Consider the following 13898-nt stretch of genomic DNA (forward strand, 5'->3'; position numbering starts at 1 on the left):
TCAGGCTCTGTGCTGACAGGTCAGAGCCTGGAGCCTGCCTCGGATTCTGTGTCTGTCTCTCTCTCTCTCTCTCTCTCTCTCTCTCTCTCTGCCCCTCCCCCACTTGTACTCTGTCTCTCTCTCTCAAAAATAAATAGAACATTAAAAAATTTAAAAAATCCAGTTCTGCCACCCCTACTTGTTCTGTGACTTTGGGCAAGTGACTCAACATCCTAGCCTCAGTTTTCCCATCTATAAAATGGAGTCAATAATAATACCTATGGTAATAGAATATTGTGAATAATAAATGTAAAACATTTAGCAAATTTCTGGACATTATATGTAAGAACTCAAGAACTGTTAACTTCTTACCATTATTAGCAGTGAATAAACCTATAATATGTCAAAAACTTTAGCTTGCAAAATAGTCCATTGTTTGACCCTATTTCACTTCCGTCCACTTCAGTGGCTGCCACATGCCTCATGTTCTGTCCCCTTCAGTCTGTGGGAGCACATTTTTCATTGTACCTGAGAATTGTGAGAAAATCTCATGTTTCAATTATTCAAATGTTACTGACCAATGTGACTGTGACCTAGAGTGCTATCACAACTGTGCTCTCAGCCTCCGGTTTTTAAAGTGACATTAAATATACTTCTGCTGAGTCATTTTACTTGAAGAATCCCTTTTTCTCCCTCCAAACTAGAGAGACCTGACAGGGACTATCCCTCCGCCACTCTATTAAAACCCTCATCCTGTATCTTGTCAACAGGGAATGATAGAAACAAGGTTTATAGGCAATCCAACTTTTGTTAGACTGATCACGTTGGTTTTTCAATATATGAATGTGAAACTTACAGACTGGCCCTCGCATTCTTCCCATTTTCTAGAACACAACACATCATCTAAAGCAAAAACTGAGTTCTCTGTTTCTCTTCTCGACTACCTACTATGTGCCAGGAAATTAAAATATTTGTTATTAAGGTACATTTTAAGTGCAGTAATATTCACCCTGCAAGCTTTGACAAATGCACACAAGTCCACCACAATTAAATTACGGAATAGTTCTCTCATTCCATATATTTCCCTGTGCTTTTTTTTTTTTAATTTTTTTTTTTTAACGTTTATTTTTGAGACAGAGAGAGACAGAGCATGAATGGGGGAGGGTCAGAGAGAGGGAGACACAGAATCTGAGACAGGCTCCAGGCTCTGAGCTGTCAGCACAGAGCCCGACACGGGGCTTGAACTCACGGACCACGAGATCATGACCCAAGCTGAAGTCAGCCGCTTAACCAACTAAGCCACCCAGGCGCCCCTTCCCTGTGCTTCTTAAGATCACCTCCTTCTGTGACCTCCAACTCCTGGCAGACATTGCTCTACTTTCTGTTTCTATAGTTTAGTCACTTTTCACATATATTGTCTCAGTTAATATTACCTAAACTCTGAGATAACAATAGTATTCTTGTGGAAGAGACAGAATTGACTATCTTTCTTTGCTCATTTCAATATTTTTATTTATTTATTTTATTTGCCATAAGTGATATTCTGTATCTTTTAGCTTTCTCATCAACACAGAGCCTTATAACAAAGTGTCTGGAAAAAAACAAAAACAAAAACCAACAGCTGCTATCAAGTCAAGTGATGAGTTTCATGGTTTCCCTCCCTCTAATTAAAATTTCTTTTCTTTATTTTTTCTTTATTCCTTTATTTCTTTAAAGGGGAGAGAATTTTCTTCTGATATCATATTCTTCCTTCTCAAAATGTGAAGTTTTATTATTCAATTTCTGTAACCTAAAACCATTAACTGTTTACCTATCTCTGACCCATTGAACTTCAACCATGAATGGGAAAGAAGAAGCAGTCAAACATGAATTTTATGATAATATTTTCAAGCTCATGCCAGACTCCCCTCAAAGACATCTTCTGTCTGGAAGAATTGACTAGGGATTCATTCATGCAAATGAGTTCAGGACTGTATTTATCTTGATTTGTCCAAGTTGGTTTTTTGAAAGCTAAAGTCCTGACTTTTTATCTCTCATTGTGAACAGCCACAATAAGATGGGAACAAAGAGAACATGGAATTTCCCAAAGTTAGAAGGCTTCTTTGATTGCCTTGCTGTGACTGGAGCTCAGCCATGTGTGGCTCCAAGCTTTAAATACTCAGGTTTCTGTGTGGGAACAGGGGTGTCTGTCTGGCTCAGTTGATAGAGCATGCAACTCTTGATCTTGGGGTCATGAGTTCAAGCCCCACGTTGAGTGTGCAGCCTACTTAAAAAAAAAAAAAAAAGATTCTCTGTGAGAACAGTGGTGGTATGTGCCTGTGAGTTTAGCAGTCACATTAAACCAGCATCACAGATTTAGAAGAAGCTTCTTAACAATCTGTATAGCTATTTGTTTATTTATTTATTTACTTATTTACTTTTTTATTTATTAATTTTTAGAAAGAGAGAAAGCACACAAGCAGGGGGACAATACACAGAAGATTAGCATGCCCTGTGCAAGAATAGCATGCAAATTTATGAAGTATTCCATGTCTTTAGAAATGGAAAGACATTCCATGCTCATGGATTGGAAGAACAAACTTTATTAAAATGTCTATACTGCCCAAAGCAATATATACATTTAATTCCATCCCTATCAAAATGCCAATAGTATTTTTCACAGAACTAGAACAAATAATCCTAAAATTTGCGTGGAACCACAAAAAACCCTGAATATCCAAAGCAATCTTGAAAAAGAAAAGCAAAGCTAGAGGCACCACAATTCTGGACTTCAAGTTATATTACAAAGTAGTAATCAAAACAGTATGGTGATGGCACAAAAATAAACACATAGATCAGTTGAATACAATAGAAAATCCAGAAATAAACCCATAATTATATGGTCAATTAATCTTTGACAAAGAAGGCAAGAATATGCAAAGGGAAAAAGACAGTCTCTTCAGCAAATGGTACTGGGAAAAATAGACAGCAATATACAAAAGAAGAAAACTGGACCACTTTCTTACACCACACGTAAAAATACATTCAAAATGTATTAAAGGCCTAAATGTGAGACCTGAAATCTTAAAAATCCTAGAAGCAAGCACAGGCAGTAATTTCTCTGACATTTGCTATAGCAACTTTTTTTCTACATAGGTCCTTGAGGCAAGAGAAACAAAAGCAAAGACAAACTATTGGGACTACATCAAAATAAAAAGCTTCTGCTCATTGAAGGAAACAATCAACAAAACTAAATGGCAATCCACATAATGGGAGAAGATATCTGCAAATGACATATCCAATAAAGTGCTAGCACCCAAAACATATAAAGAACTTAACTCAACACCCAAAAAACAAATAATCCAATTACAAAATGGGCAGAAGACATGAACAAATATTTCTCCAAAGCAGACAGACAGATGGCCAACAGATACATGAAAAGATGCTCAACATCACTCTTCTTCAGGGAAATGCAAATCAAAACTGCAATGAAATATCACTTCACACCTGTCAGAATGGCTAAAATTAACACAAGAAACAACAGGTGTTGGCAAGGATGTGGAGAAAAAGGAACGCTCTTGCAATGTTGGTGGGAATTTAAACTGGTGCAGCCAGTATGGAGGAAAACAGTATGGAGGTTCCTCAAAAGTTAAAAATAGAACTACCTTATGATCCAGCAATGGCATTACTGGGTATTTACCCAAAACTGCCAAAACACTTATTCAAAGCAATGCATGCACCCCTATGCTCATAGCAGCATTATTTACAATAGCCAAGAAGATATGGAAGCAGCCCAAGTGTACATCGATTGATGCATGCATAAAAAAAGAGGTGGTATATATAATACAATGGAATATTAGTCATCAGAAAGAATGAAATCTTGCCATTTTGCAATGACATGGATGGAGCTAGAGAACATAATGCTAAAGGAAATAAGTCAGTCAGAGAAAGGCAAATACCATAAGATTTCATTTATACGTGGAATTTAAGAAAAAAAACAAATGAGCAAAAGGGGAAAAAAAGAGAGAGAGACAGAGAGGCAAATCAAGAAACAGACTCGTAACTATAGAAAACTGATGTTACCAGAAGAGAGGTAGGCGGGAGGAATGAGTGAAATAGGTGATGGAGATTAAGGAGTGCACTTGTCTTGATGAGCACCAGGTGATTAAAATAAACACTTATGGGGTGCCTGGGTGGCTCAGTTAGTTGAACATCTGACTCTTGATTTTGGCTCAGGTCATGATTCCACACTGACAGCACGGAGCCTGCTTGGGATTCTCTCTCTCTCTTTCTGCCTCTCCCCCACTCACAATGCTTGCTCTCTCTCTATTTCCCTCTCTCTCAAAATAAATAAATAAACTTAAAAAAAAACTTGAAAAAAACCCAAACAAAAAAGTAATTAATGGCTGGAAAGTCCCCAAATTTAGTGAAACATATACGTATATATTCAAGAAGCTTGGTGAATCATAAACAGGATAAATTCAGAGAAATCCACACCCAGGTGCATGAAATTCAAGCCGTTAAAAACTGAAGACAAAAAGTCCTGTACGGAGCTAGAGAAAAATGAAGCATTAAATATAAAGGAAAAGTGAGTTGAATAAATGAGAATTTCTCATTGAAAACGCCAGGCCAGAAGGAAGGGAATTGCCACAAGATTTTTAAAGTGCTGAAAGATATGAAGCCAGGGGCTACTTGGTGGCTCAGTTGGTTTTGTGTAGGACTCTTGATTTTGGCTCAGGTTATGATCTCATGGTTCGTGGGATTGAGCCCTGTGTCAGGCTGTGTGCTGACAGCATGGAGCCAGATTGTGATTCTGTCTCTCCCTCTCTCTCTCTGCCCATCCTCCACTCATGCTCTCTCTCTCTCTCAAAATAAATAAATAAACTTAAAAAAAGAAAAGAATCCAGAGTTCTATATCCAGTAAAAATTTATTTCAGTTAATAAAGGTGAAATAAAGACATTCTTGATATGGGAAAACTAAAGGAATTCATCACTAGCAAACTGCTCTAAAAGAAACAATGGATGAATTCTTCAGATGGAAAAGAAATAACACCAGAGAGGAGCCTGAAACTGGAATGGTAAAAATGTGGGCAAATATAATATTCTCCTTAAGTTCTTTAAACAATATATGGCAGTTAAAAGCAAAAGTTGTAACATTGTCTAATGAGGTTTTCAATATATGTAGATTTATAATACATATGCCAACTGCAACATAAAGAGGGAGCACTAAAAGGATCTATATCTTGATCGGGTTTCTACATTCCACTTGAAGTGGTAAAATATTCATTTTAAGTAGATTGTGAAAACTTAACTATGTATATTATACTCCTTAGAGAAGCCAGTAAAAAATTATGCAAAGATACATAATTTAAAAACATAATAGGTACATTAAAATGGAGTACAGGGATTCCTGAGTGGCTCAGTTATTTAAGCATCTGACTCTTGGTTTCGGCTCAAGTCATGATCTCATGGTTTGTGTGTTGGAGCCCTGCATTGGGCTCTGTGTTGCCAATGTGGAGCCTTCTTGATATTCTCTCTTCCCCCACTTTGTCCCCCTCCTGCTCTCTCTCTCCCTTTCAAAATAAATAAATAAACTTAAAAAAATGGAGTACCAAAATTTCAAATAATCTAAAAGAGTGTAGGAAATGGAAACAGAGGAACAAAATACAAGAAGAAACCGAATGCAAATACTAAAATGATAGACCATAACTTCAGTAAATGTAAATGATCTAAACACACTAATTAAGAAAGAGAAATTTCCAGAATGGATAAAAAGCACCATGTGCTCCTACAAGAAATTTACTTTAAATTTAACAATATAGTAGATTAAAACCAAAAGGATAGAAAAAATATACAGTACAGACACTAATCAAAAGAAAGCTGAGCGACTAGATTAATATCAGACATAGTAGACTTCAGAACAAGGAAAATAACCAGGGATAATGATGGACATTACATAATGATAAAAGGGTTAGTTTATTAAGAAGTCATAATAATCCTAAATGTGTATGCACCTAGCAACAAAGCTCCAAAATATATTAAGAAAAAAGTGATAGAACTAGACAAATAAAAATTATAGTTGGAGTCTTAAAACTCCTTCATCAGTAATTGGTAGAACAAGTAAAGAGCAAATTAACAAAGATATAGGACTGGAAAACACAATCAACCAACTGGATCTAATTAATATTCATAGACAATTCTACCCAATAACAGTAGAATATATTTTTTCTTCAATGCAGTAAGAACATTCACTAAAATAGGCAATATTCTGGGTCATAGAACAAAACTTAGAAAATTATGATTAATTGAAATCATACAAGGTATGTTCTCTGAATATAATGGAATCAAACTAAAAGAAACATGGCAATCCTGAGTATTAACCAGTAGTGATAGACTTTAGTAGATTAAGAGCTTGAATTCTGGTTTCAAAGAAGCAGATGTGAATTATGACTCTGTTACTTACATGTTTTGGAAACTTGGACAATTTACCTAATTTACTGCTTTCTTTTCTTTTAAAATTTTCTAATTTATAGGGGCGCCTGGGTGGCGCAGTCGGTTAAGCGTCCGACTTCAGCCAGGTCACGATCTCGCGGTCCGTGAGTTCGAGCCCCGCGTCAGGCTCTGGGCTGATGGCTCGGAGCCTGGAGCCTGTTTCCGATTCTGTGTCTCCCTCTCTCTCTGCCCCTCCCCCATTCATGCTCTGTCTCTCTCTGTCCCAAAAATAAATAAAAAACGTTGAAAAAAAAAAAAATTTAAAAAAAAAAAAATTTCTAATTTATAAAATAAGCTTAATAATGATCTCTACCTTACAATACTGTCAGGAATAAATCAATAATTCATTTATACAAAGTGCATAAGACAGTTTCATCACCTGTTTGTGTTCAATAAGCCTAGGTTCCTATTATGAGGAAAGAGCCATTGTTAGAGGCAAAGTACTGATAACAAAAGGTGATAGTAGCTATTGATTTTAAAATAAAATATGTGAAGGACTTCTTGCCATTAACCCAGCATAACATATTTTAACATTTTACTTGAATATCACCCATTTGTCATTGTGGAAATGTTTTTATTATAAGTAATACTGGGGATTGATTCACATTTCAGAGACCAAACTTTACCCAGCACTGGTAGACTGTATTTTCTAAGATTGAGTCACATAGCAACCCTCTTGACCACCTCCTCTTGACTGGTTGATTTTGTTGATGAAAATGTGAACCAGGATTGGGAGAGAGGATTCATTCATTTCAGATATTATTATTCAGCACCTACTTTGTAACAAGCACTATGTTAGCTAATGGGTAAATAGCACCAGAACTGATGGTCTAAAGTGGAAGCCAATACAACAAATTATAATTAAGTAAGGATTGGATGATATAACTGTTGATAGACAAAGAACACCTTGAGTTCAGTTTCCCTTTGCAGTTGCTTTTCCATTATTCATTCTGGTAAGTGCTTAGGGTAGAAAATAGTATATCAAAATATTTCCCTGGGCTGGTGGATGACAGGCAGGGTGGGGAAGGGAAACACCCTTCAGATGTGTCCCAGTATGTTCATAATGGTGTCATAGACCCAAAGAAGATTAGAACACACTGTTGTAAGCTCATCAACCAGATCATCTTTCAAATTCAGAGATGCCAAAAGATTTCAAGATTCCAAAATTAGGATCACCTTGGTTTCTTCAAGTGAATATGTTTACCAGCATTGCCAATATGATTTTATGAGTTATTCATCAAAAGCTGACCTGAGGGAAGGACTCTGCTCATGCAAAGTAGAAAAGAATTTTATTGTAAAGAAAATTACTTTCTATAACTAAAGTCTCTAATGGCATAACATTGTGGTTTCCAATAATGTACAGGAAACAGGTGTCTAATGAAGCCAGAAGAGACAGAGATAGAACTCAACATATGAAATGGGGGTTAAATCAAATCTCATTATCAGCATATGTAAATTGATTTCTCAGGTTATGAAGAGCATAAGGAGGTAGAGTGAAAAAGGAATTTTAATGACTGAAATAACTGACTTGTTGACCATACTAGGGAGAAGCATGACTCTTTAGTTTTGGATCCTTCTGTATATGGTTATAAAAAGAGCAGGGAGTTAAAATTAGCATGAGCATTATTATTAGCTATTTTGTTAGGCTTAGCATCTTGCTGAATAGGATCATTCAATGTATTAAGCTTGAATCAGTTTCACAGAAACCTTTTTGTTTTTTAAAGTTTATTTATTTTGAGAGAGAGAGAGAGAGAGAGAGAGAGCATGAACAGAGGAGAGGGAGAGAGAGAGAGAGGGAGAGAAAGAGAGAGAGAGGGAGAGAAAGAGAGAGAATCCCAAGCAGGCCCTGCATGGTCAGCACAGAGCCTGATGTGGGACTCGAACCCATGAACTGTGAGATCACAACCTGAGCTGAAACCAAGAGTTGGATGCTTAACCAACTTAGCCACCCAGGTGCACCTCATGGAAACTTTCAACAGGCAAGATAAACTCCTATTTTTATGGTAGATCTCCAAAGCTCTAAGAACAGTGGCCCAACCTATTAATGAGAACAACGCCGTCTTGCTGGGTTGGCAATGCCTCATGGATTGCATATAATTGAATAACATACTGAACATATAATTGAGAAACATACCGCACATGTCTTTGTGGATTTAGAAATGTTGGATAATCTTAAAAATTAGAAGATTCTCGAAAGAGAATATTAGTATAAAGTTTTATAAAGTATGCACAGGTACATTTATTCCATCTTGACAAGAACTAGTAGTAAGAGAGGTTATTTATTTTTTTATGGATAATCAATCTGAAGCTCAGAGAGTTTAAGTGACTTACCAAAGTTCAAATTATTGGGAAGTGCTAAACTAATACGGATATGTAAATAATCTCTATGGAAATATAGTTCAAAGAGGCACACATTTACAACAACTTTCAGAGATACCACTGTTGTATAAATACCAAATAATTTTATGTTGAGATCTTGTTTTTGGCTTGGTAAATGTAAACAAATGATTAAATTATTAATTACCATCAATAAATGACATTAAGCTTTCATTTGTGTTTCGCTTACATAAATAATACGAACTGATAGTAGAATAATTTTAAAAGAGAAATAAACCAAAAGAATATTATCCATCCCTCAAATTTTTGGCCAGAGAAATCACTGATAAATTTTAATGTGTATCTTTCTTTTTTTTCAAAAATTTTATTTTTAAGTAATCTCTACACCCAACATGGGGCTCGAACTTACAACCCTAAATCAAGGGTTGTGTGCTCCACCAACTGAGCCAGCCAGGCACCTCTAAGGTGTATCTTTCTAGTGTTTCATATAAGTGTGTGTGTACACACTAAAATATATGTAAGTATAATAAAACATAACCTGCAGACATATATATGCACACTTAAAATATGTATGCATTTTTTGGGGTGTGTGGGTTGCTCAGTCAGCTAATCATCTGACTCTTGGTTTCTGCTCAGGTCATGATCTCATCTTTATGAGACTGAGTGTCTCACAGGGCTCTGAGCTGGGCATGAAGCCCGTGTAAGTTTCTCCCTCCCCCCTGCCCCTCCTCCACTCTTGTGCGCATGCTTGTGTGTGCTCTCTTTCAAATAAATTAATTATCAATAAAAATATGTATGTATTTTTAATTTCTACACCATATACATTTATATATATACACCTGTAAAATAAAATAAGACTATTCTATATATTCTACTTAAGTACTGATTTTTGAACTTGTCATGGACATCTTTTCATTCACTAAATATACTTTAATAACATTTTTTATGGCAACAATTGTTGAACATTTTAGATTGCTATTATGAATAGTACTGTGATGAACATCCTTGTAGTTTTAATTTTGCCTGCATTCTCAATTATTTCCTTAAGGCAAATCTCTAAGCTTGAATTTTGATGCTTGTTGACATATTGTCCTTCAGGAAGTCATACTTCCATCAGCAGTGTGTATGAGACTGCTTGTTTCCTTACACACACGCTAATATAGAATATTTTCAGATTAGCAATTGGCATTTGTTAACATCCCTGCGTGCCCATAGTTCTGTCCTCTTGAGGATCTTGTGTTCTAAGTGACTGATCCTGAGATACATGTGCATAGGGGAGTGACAGGCAGACCAGCTGGGTTTCGAGGTTTAACAAGATAATCCATGTTCAGCATGTGGCAGAGTATCTATATGTAGTAAATGCTAAGTATATGGTAGCTATTTATTACTGTTGTTATTTTAACTTGGAATCTTCCCCTTCATCTCCATCAGGAAAAGTCTTATTCTTTCAGCACCCAAATAAAATATAATATTTTAGTCATCTTTCTTGATTTCCCCAAGGATGATTTAGACCCTTTCTCTTTGCGCTCAGCGCACTTTGTATATATTTCTGTTGTAGGTCATATCACATTGTAACATAATTATTCTTTTATCTCTTTGACTCTCTCAGTACATTGTGAATGCCTGTGAATAAGAGCCGTGTCTTATCTCTTCCCACAGCACTGAGCACAGGCTCTGACATATGGTAGCAATGCAATAAATGTTTGTTACATGAGTAAATGGTTGGAAAGCAAAAGAATAAAGATTTTGCTCTTCAGATGGGTGACTTGTGCCTTCCTTATGACTCTGCATCATAGGGCTTAAGTTTGGAAGAAAGTGGGTAAGGACTATGCTTCTAGTTTCCTTGGAAGTTGGCAATAGAATTAAAATATGAAGCAGCTATGGGGAAAACTATGGCTGAGGGTGTCATTGGAAGTTTCATCACAATACCAGTGGTGTGTGGATTCGAGTTACTAACAGCGCTTTCTTTTCATCCTGTTTAGTAAGAGTATGCCATTGAAGAGGAGAAACCTGCCAATTTCTTTAAAGGAAGGAAAGCTAGCAGATTCTCGTGGGGGTGTCTACCGAGAGTACATCCCTCATCCCTAATCCACTTGGATGGGCCATTTTACCACTGTTATTCCACCTCCTCCAGGACATAATTGAGCCAGAGTAGATACCTGATTCAAGAGAAACTAATCCATTGATATACAACTCAGCGTTTGTCCCTTGGGAATTGGGAATTTGGACTCACAGGTGCTGGCACTAATTAATTCCTGCTAGACCTGAGAGAACATGTAGGGACACTCAGTGTGGCAGACTTGGCTTTGTGTACCAAGTAGCCAAATAAGAACTTCTGCAGAGCAAGAATGACATAAATGTGCACAGTGAAAGAAAAGCATGCAATCCCATACAGTGAAAGAGGTTGAGGAAGAGAAAGAAAAGAAAGACAAAAAGAAAGAGAAAGAGAAAAAGAGTTAGCTGCCCGCACTGTCTGGTCCTGGCTCTGGTTCTGTGTGGGGCTTCACCGGGTTCTGTAAGTCCCAGAAGATATCCTTAGATTAATTTAGAACATTTTCCATATACTCTTATTATCTGAGTGGTGTTTGTTACTTTTAATCCAAGGAATTTTCAGCAAGGCAATAAATTGTTGGTTTTACATAATGCTTGATGCAAAAGTTAGGCTTAAGGACATTTAGCCAAGGTGTCAAGCTGGGGTCTCAAAAAGACTTTCTGTCTTGATTGTGATCCAAATAGGTCTTGGAATGTACCCTGGCCCCACACTGATCCTAATGTATCCCAGAGAATCTCAGAATTTATGGGCCAGCCTTGCATTTGAGCACATTGGTAGAACAAAGAATTAAGGACCTTTGGATTAGAAACAGCCTGCTGACATAGGGCAGAAGATGCAAGGTTTGCTAACTTCCTGGACAAAAATTAAAAATACACCTGTTGGGTGACTTATTCAAACTTTTGAGACTGAAAGGGCACTATTAATAGTTACACCAGAACAACAGTTATGAAGTGGATCTGTCTTCAGAAAATACAGCAGTATTATCACCACATCTTTGGGAAATTTGCAGTGATTTACATATATATTTAGTTAGCAAAGGTTTTAAGAACCACTATTTATTTTTATTTGGGAATAACTCATTTATTCTTGTTGTTTAAAAAAAATCTTTTTTATCATAGACAAAAATTATAAAATGTAGACAAGCAGAGAGAATGCAGTAAAAAACCCTGTCACTTCTTAAGGATAATGACTATTAATATTTTGGCATATATCTTTCTAGATTTGTCTAATTATGCATATGATATATTAAAATAAAAAATGGATCATATTTTACATATTCTTGTATAAATTGCTTTTTAAAAAATTGCTTTTTAATGTCCTTACACATCAATATCATTTTTAATTGTTATTTCCTGATTTATTTATGATGTACCATAATTTGTTTAACAAGTCTTTATTCTTGGCTGTTTAGTCTTTCTCCATTCTTCTTAATTGTGCTTTAAAAGGCCTCTTTTCTCCTGCAATATTTTTTCTTATAAAGTAAATGCAGGAAAGTGGAGGTGATTTGCACAGAGGATCATGCCTTCAAAGATCTTTCAGGTTAGACTGTACACATAAGTCTATTAAAGCATTTTAAGTGGTCATCAATTCAAATGTCAGGTTTCAATTTTTTTTTTCTTTCCTGGAAGACAAAGGGAAGCATTTGGAAGCAGGACCTGGGCACCCCCTTGTGTCACCTGGGTGGAATGTCCTGCCAACATTCAACATCCCTCTGCAGAAGAACAGATCTTCCCAATGCTGAGGAAGAAGCAGATTTTACAAAAAACACTGTGATGGAAATCATATAAAGACGGTGTAATTTGTCCTTATATGCGTAGAGATTTTTCTTACCATGAAGTGGATCTGGCTTTTGAGTGTCATTAGATATAATTCTCTTTTTATCATGGTTAACCTTTGGTACAAAATTCTTTTGCATGATTGAAAAAAAAAATTTAAACATACTCATTGTAGAAAATGTAGAAAGTTGTTGAAAAATAATTGTATTACCGTGACTTGGAAATAACAACTATTAACATTTTGATGTATTTTCTTCCAATATTTTTTCTGTATTTATACATATATAATTTTTTTTAAAGTAGGTTCCACGCTGCATGTGACCCTGAGCTGAAGACCTGAGCTGAGATCAAGAGTCAGACACTGAACTGAATGAGCCACCTAGGTGCCCCTACATATATAAATTATGTAACAGTATAATAAAGGTTTTAGAGCATTATTAAGTATTATAGTATTATAAGGACTTTCTTCTTACCTTTTTAAAACTTGACCTTAAATTGTTATTATTGGAAAGTCAGGTTCTGTATCTTTCATGTTCACTGCTGAATCTCCAGTGCCTAGCAAGATAGATGGCACATTAGTAAAAACTTGATAAATATTTATTTGATTACTGAATCTTAGTATATGTTGTAATTTTCTTAACCATTCCTTTCTTGCACATCATTTCCTGTTTTTTTCACTATTGTAAATCACATGATGATGAACTTCTTTATGCATTAGCTTTATCTACCTTCATGAGTTTTTTCCCCTCATGTAAGATTTTTTAGATGCAATCATTAGATCAAAAGAATCTACATATAAAGATTCCAATTACATGGTGCCAGACTACTTTCCAATTCACCCAACACCAGCAGGACTTATAAATAAATGGCAGAGCTATAAAATCCAACTAAAACCTTCACTCTGAAGCCTGGGTCCTTGGCACAATTCTATGCCGCTTCTCTATCAACCTAGTTACAAAATGATTGAACAGTGGTAATCTAAAGATTCTGAATAATTAATTCTGGTTTATCAAGCCAATAATTCTAGTACAAAAAGAGTTTCGTAGGGCTTTAATTTAATGAAGCCCTTCTGACTCATGATAACAGGGCCACTGCTAGTCCAAATGGCACTTCTATATAAAAAATGACCCTTCTCCAATATATTTCAATACCTCTGCAGGAAAATTTTCTTAATCAATACAAACACCTATGAATATAGAGATGTGAGTTGCATCCTCTCGACCCATGAGGCATAAAACCTGGACTACTGTGTTTCCTAACCTTTTAGGAATTCTCTGTTCAAT

General features: G+C 35.9%; 1 non-coding gene across 1 annotated transcript; it reads left to right on the plus strand.

The window, feature by feature from the left end:
• The first annotated feature begins 2411 nt into the window (after positions 1-2411).
• Positions 2412-2515, plus strand: LOC132684463 (U6 spliceosomal RNA). The gene has a single exon (XR_009612675.1). It is a non-coding gene; the product is annotated as a U6 spliceosomal RNA (small nuclear RNA).
• The last annotated feature ends 11383 nt before the right edge of the window (positions 2516-13898 follow it).

The sequence above is a fragment of the Panthera onca genome, chromosome C2 (assembly GCF_046562875.1).
Source record: "Panthera onca isolate mPanOnc1 chromosome C2, mPanOnc1 haplotype 2, whole genome shotgun sequence".
NCBI lineage: Eukaryota > Metazoa > Chordata > Mammalia > Carnivora > Felidae > Panthera > Panthera onca.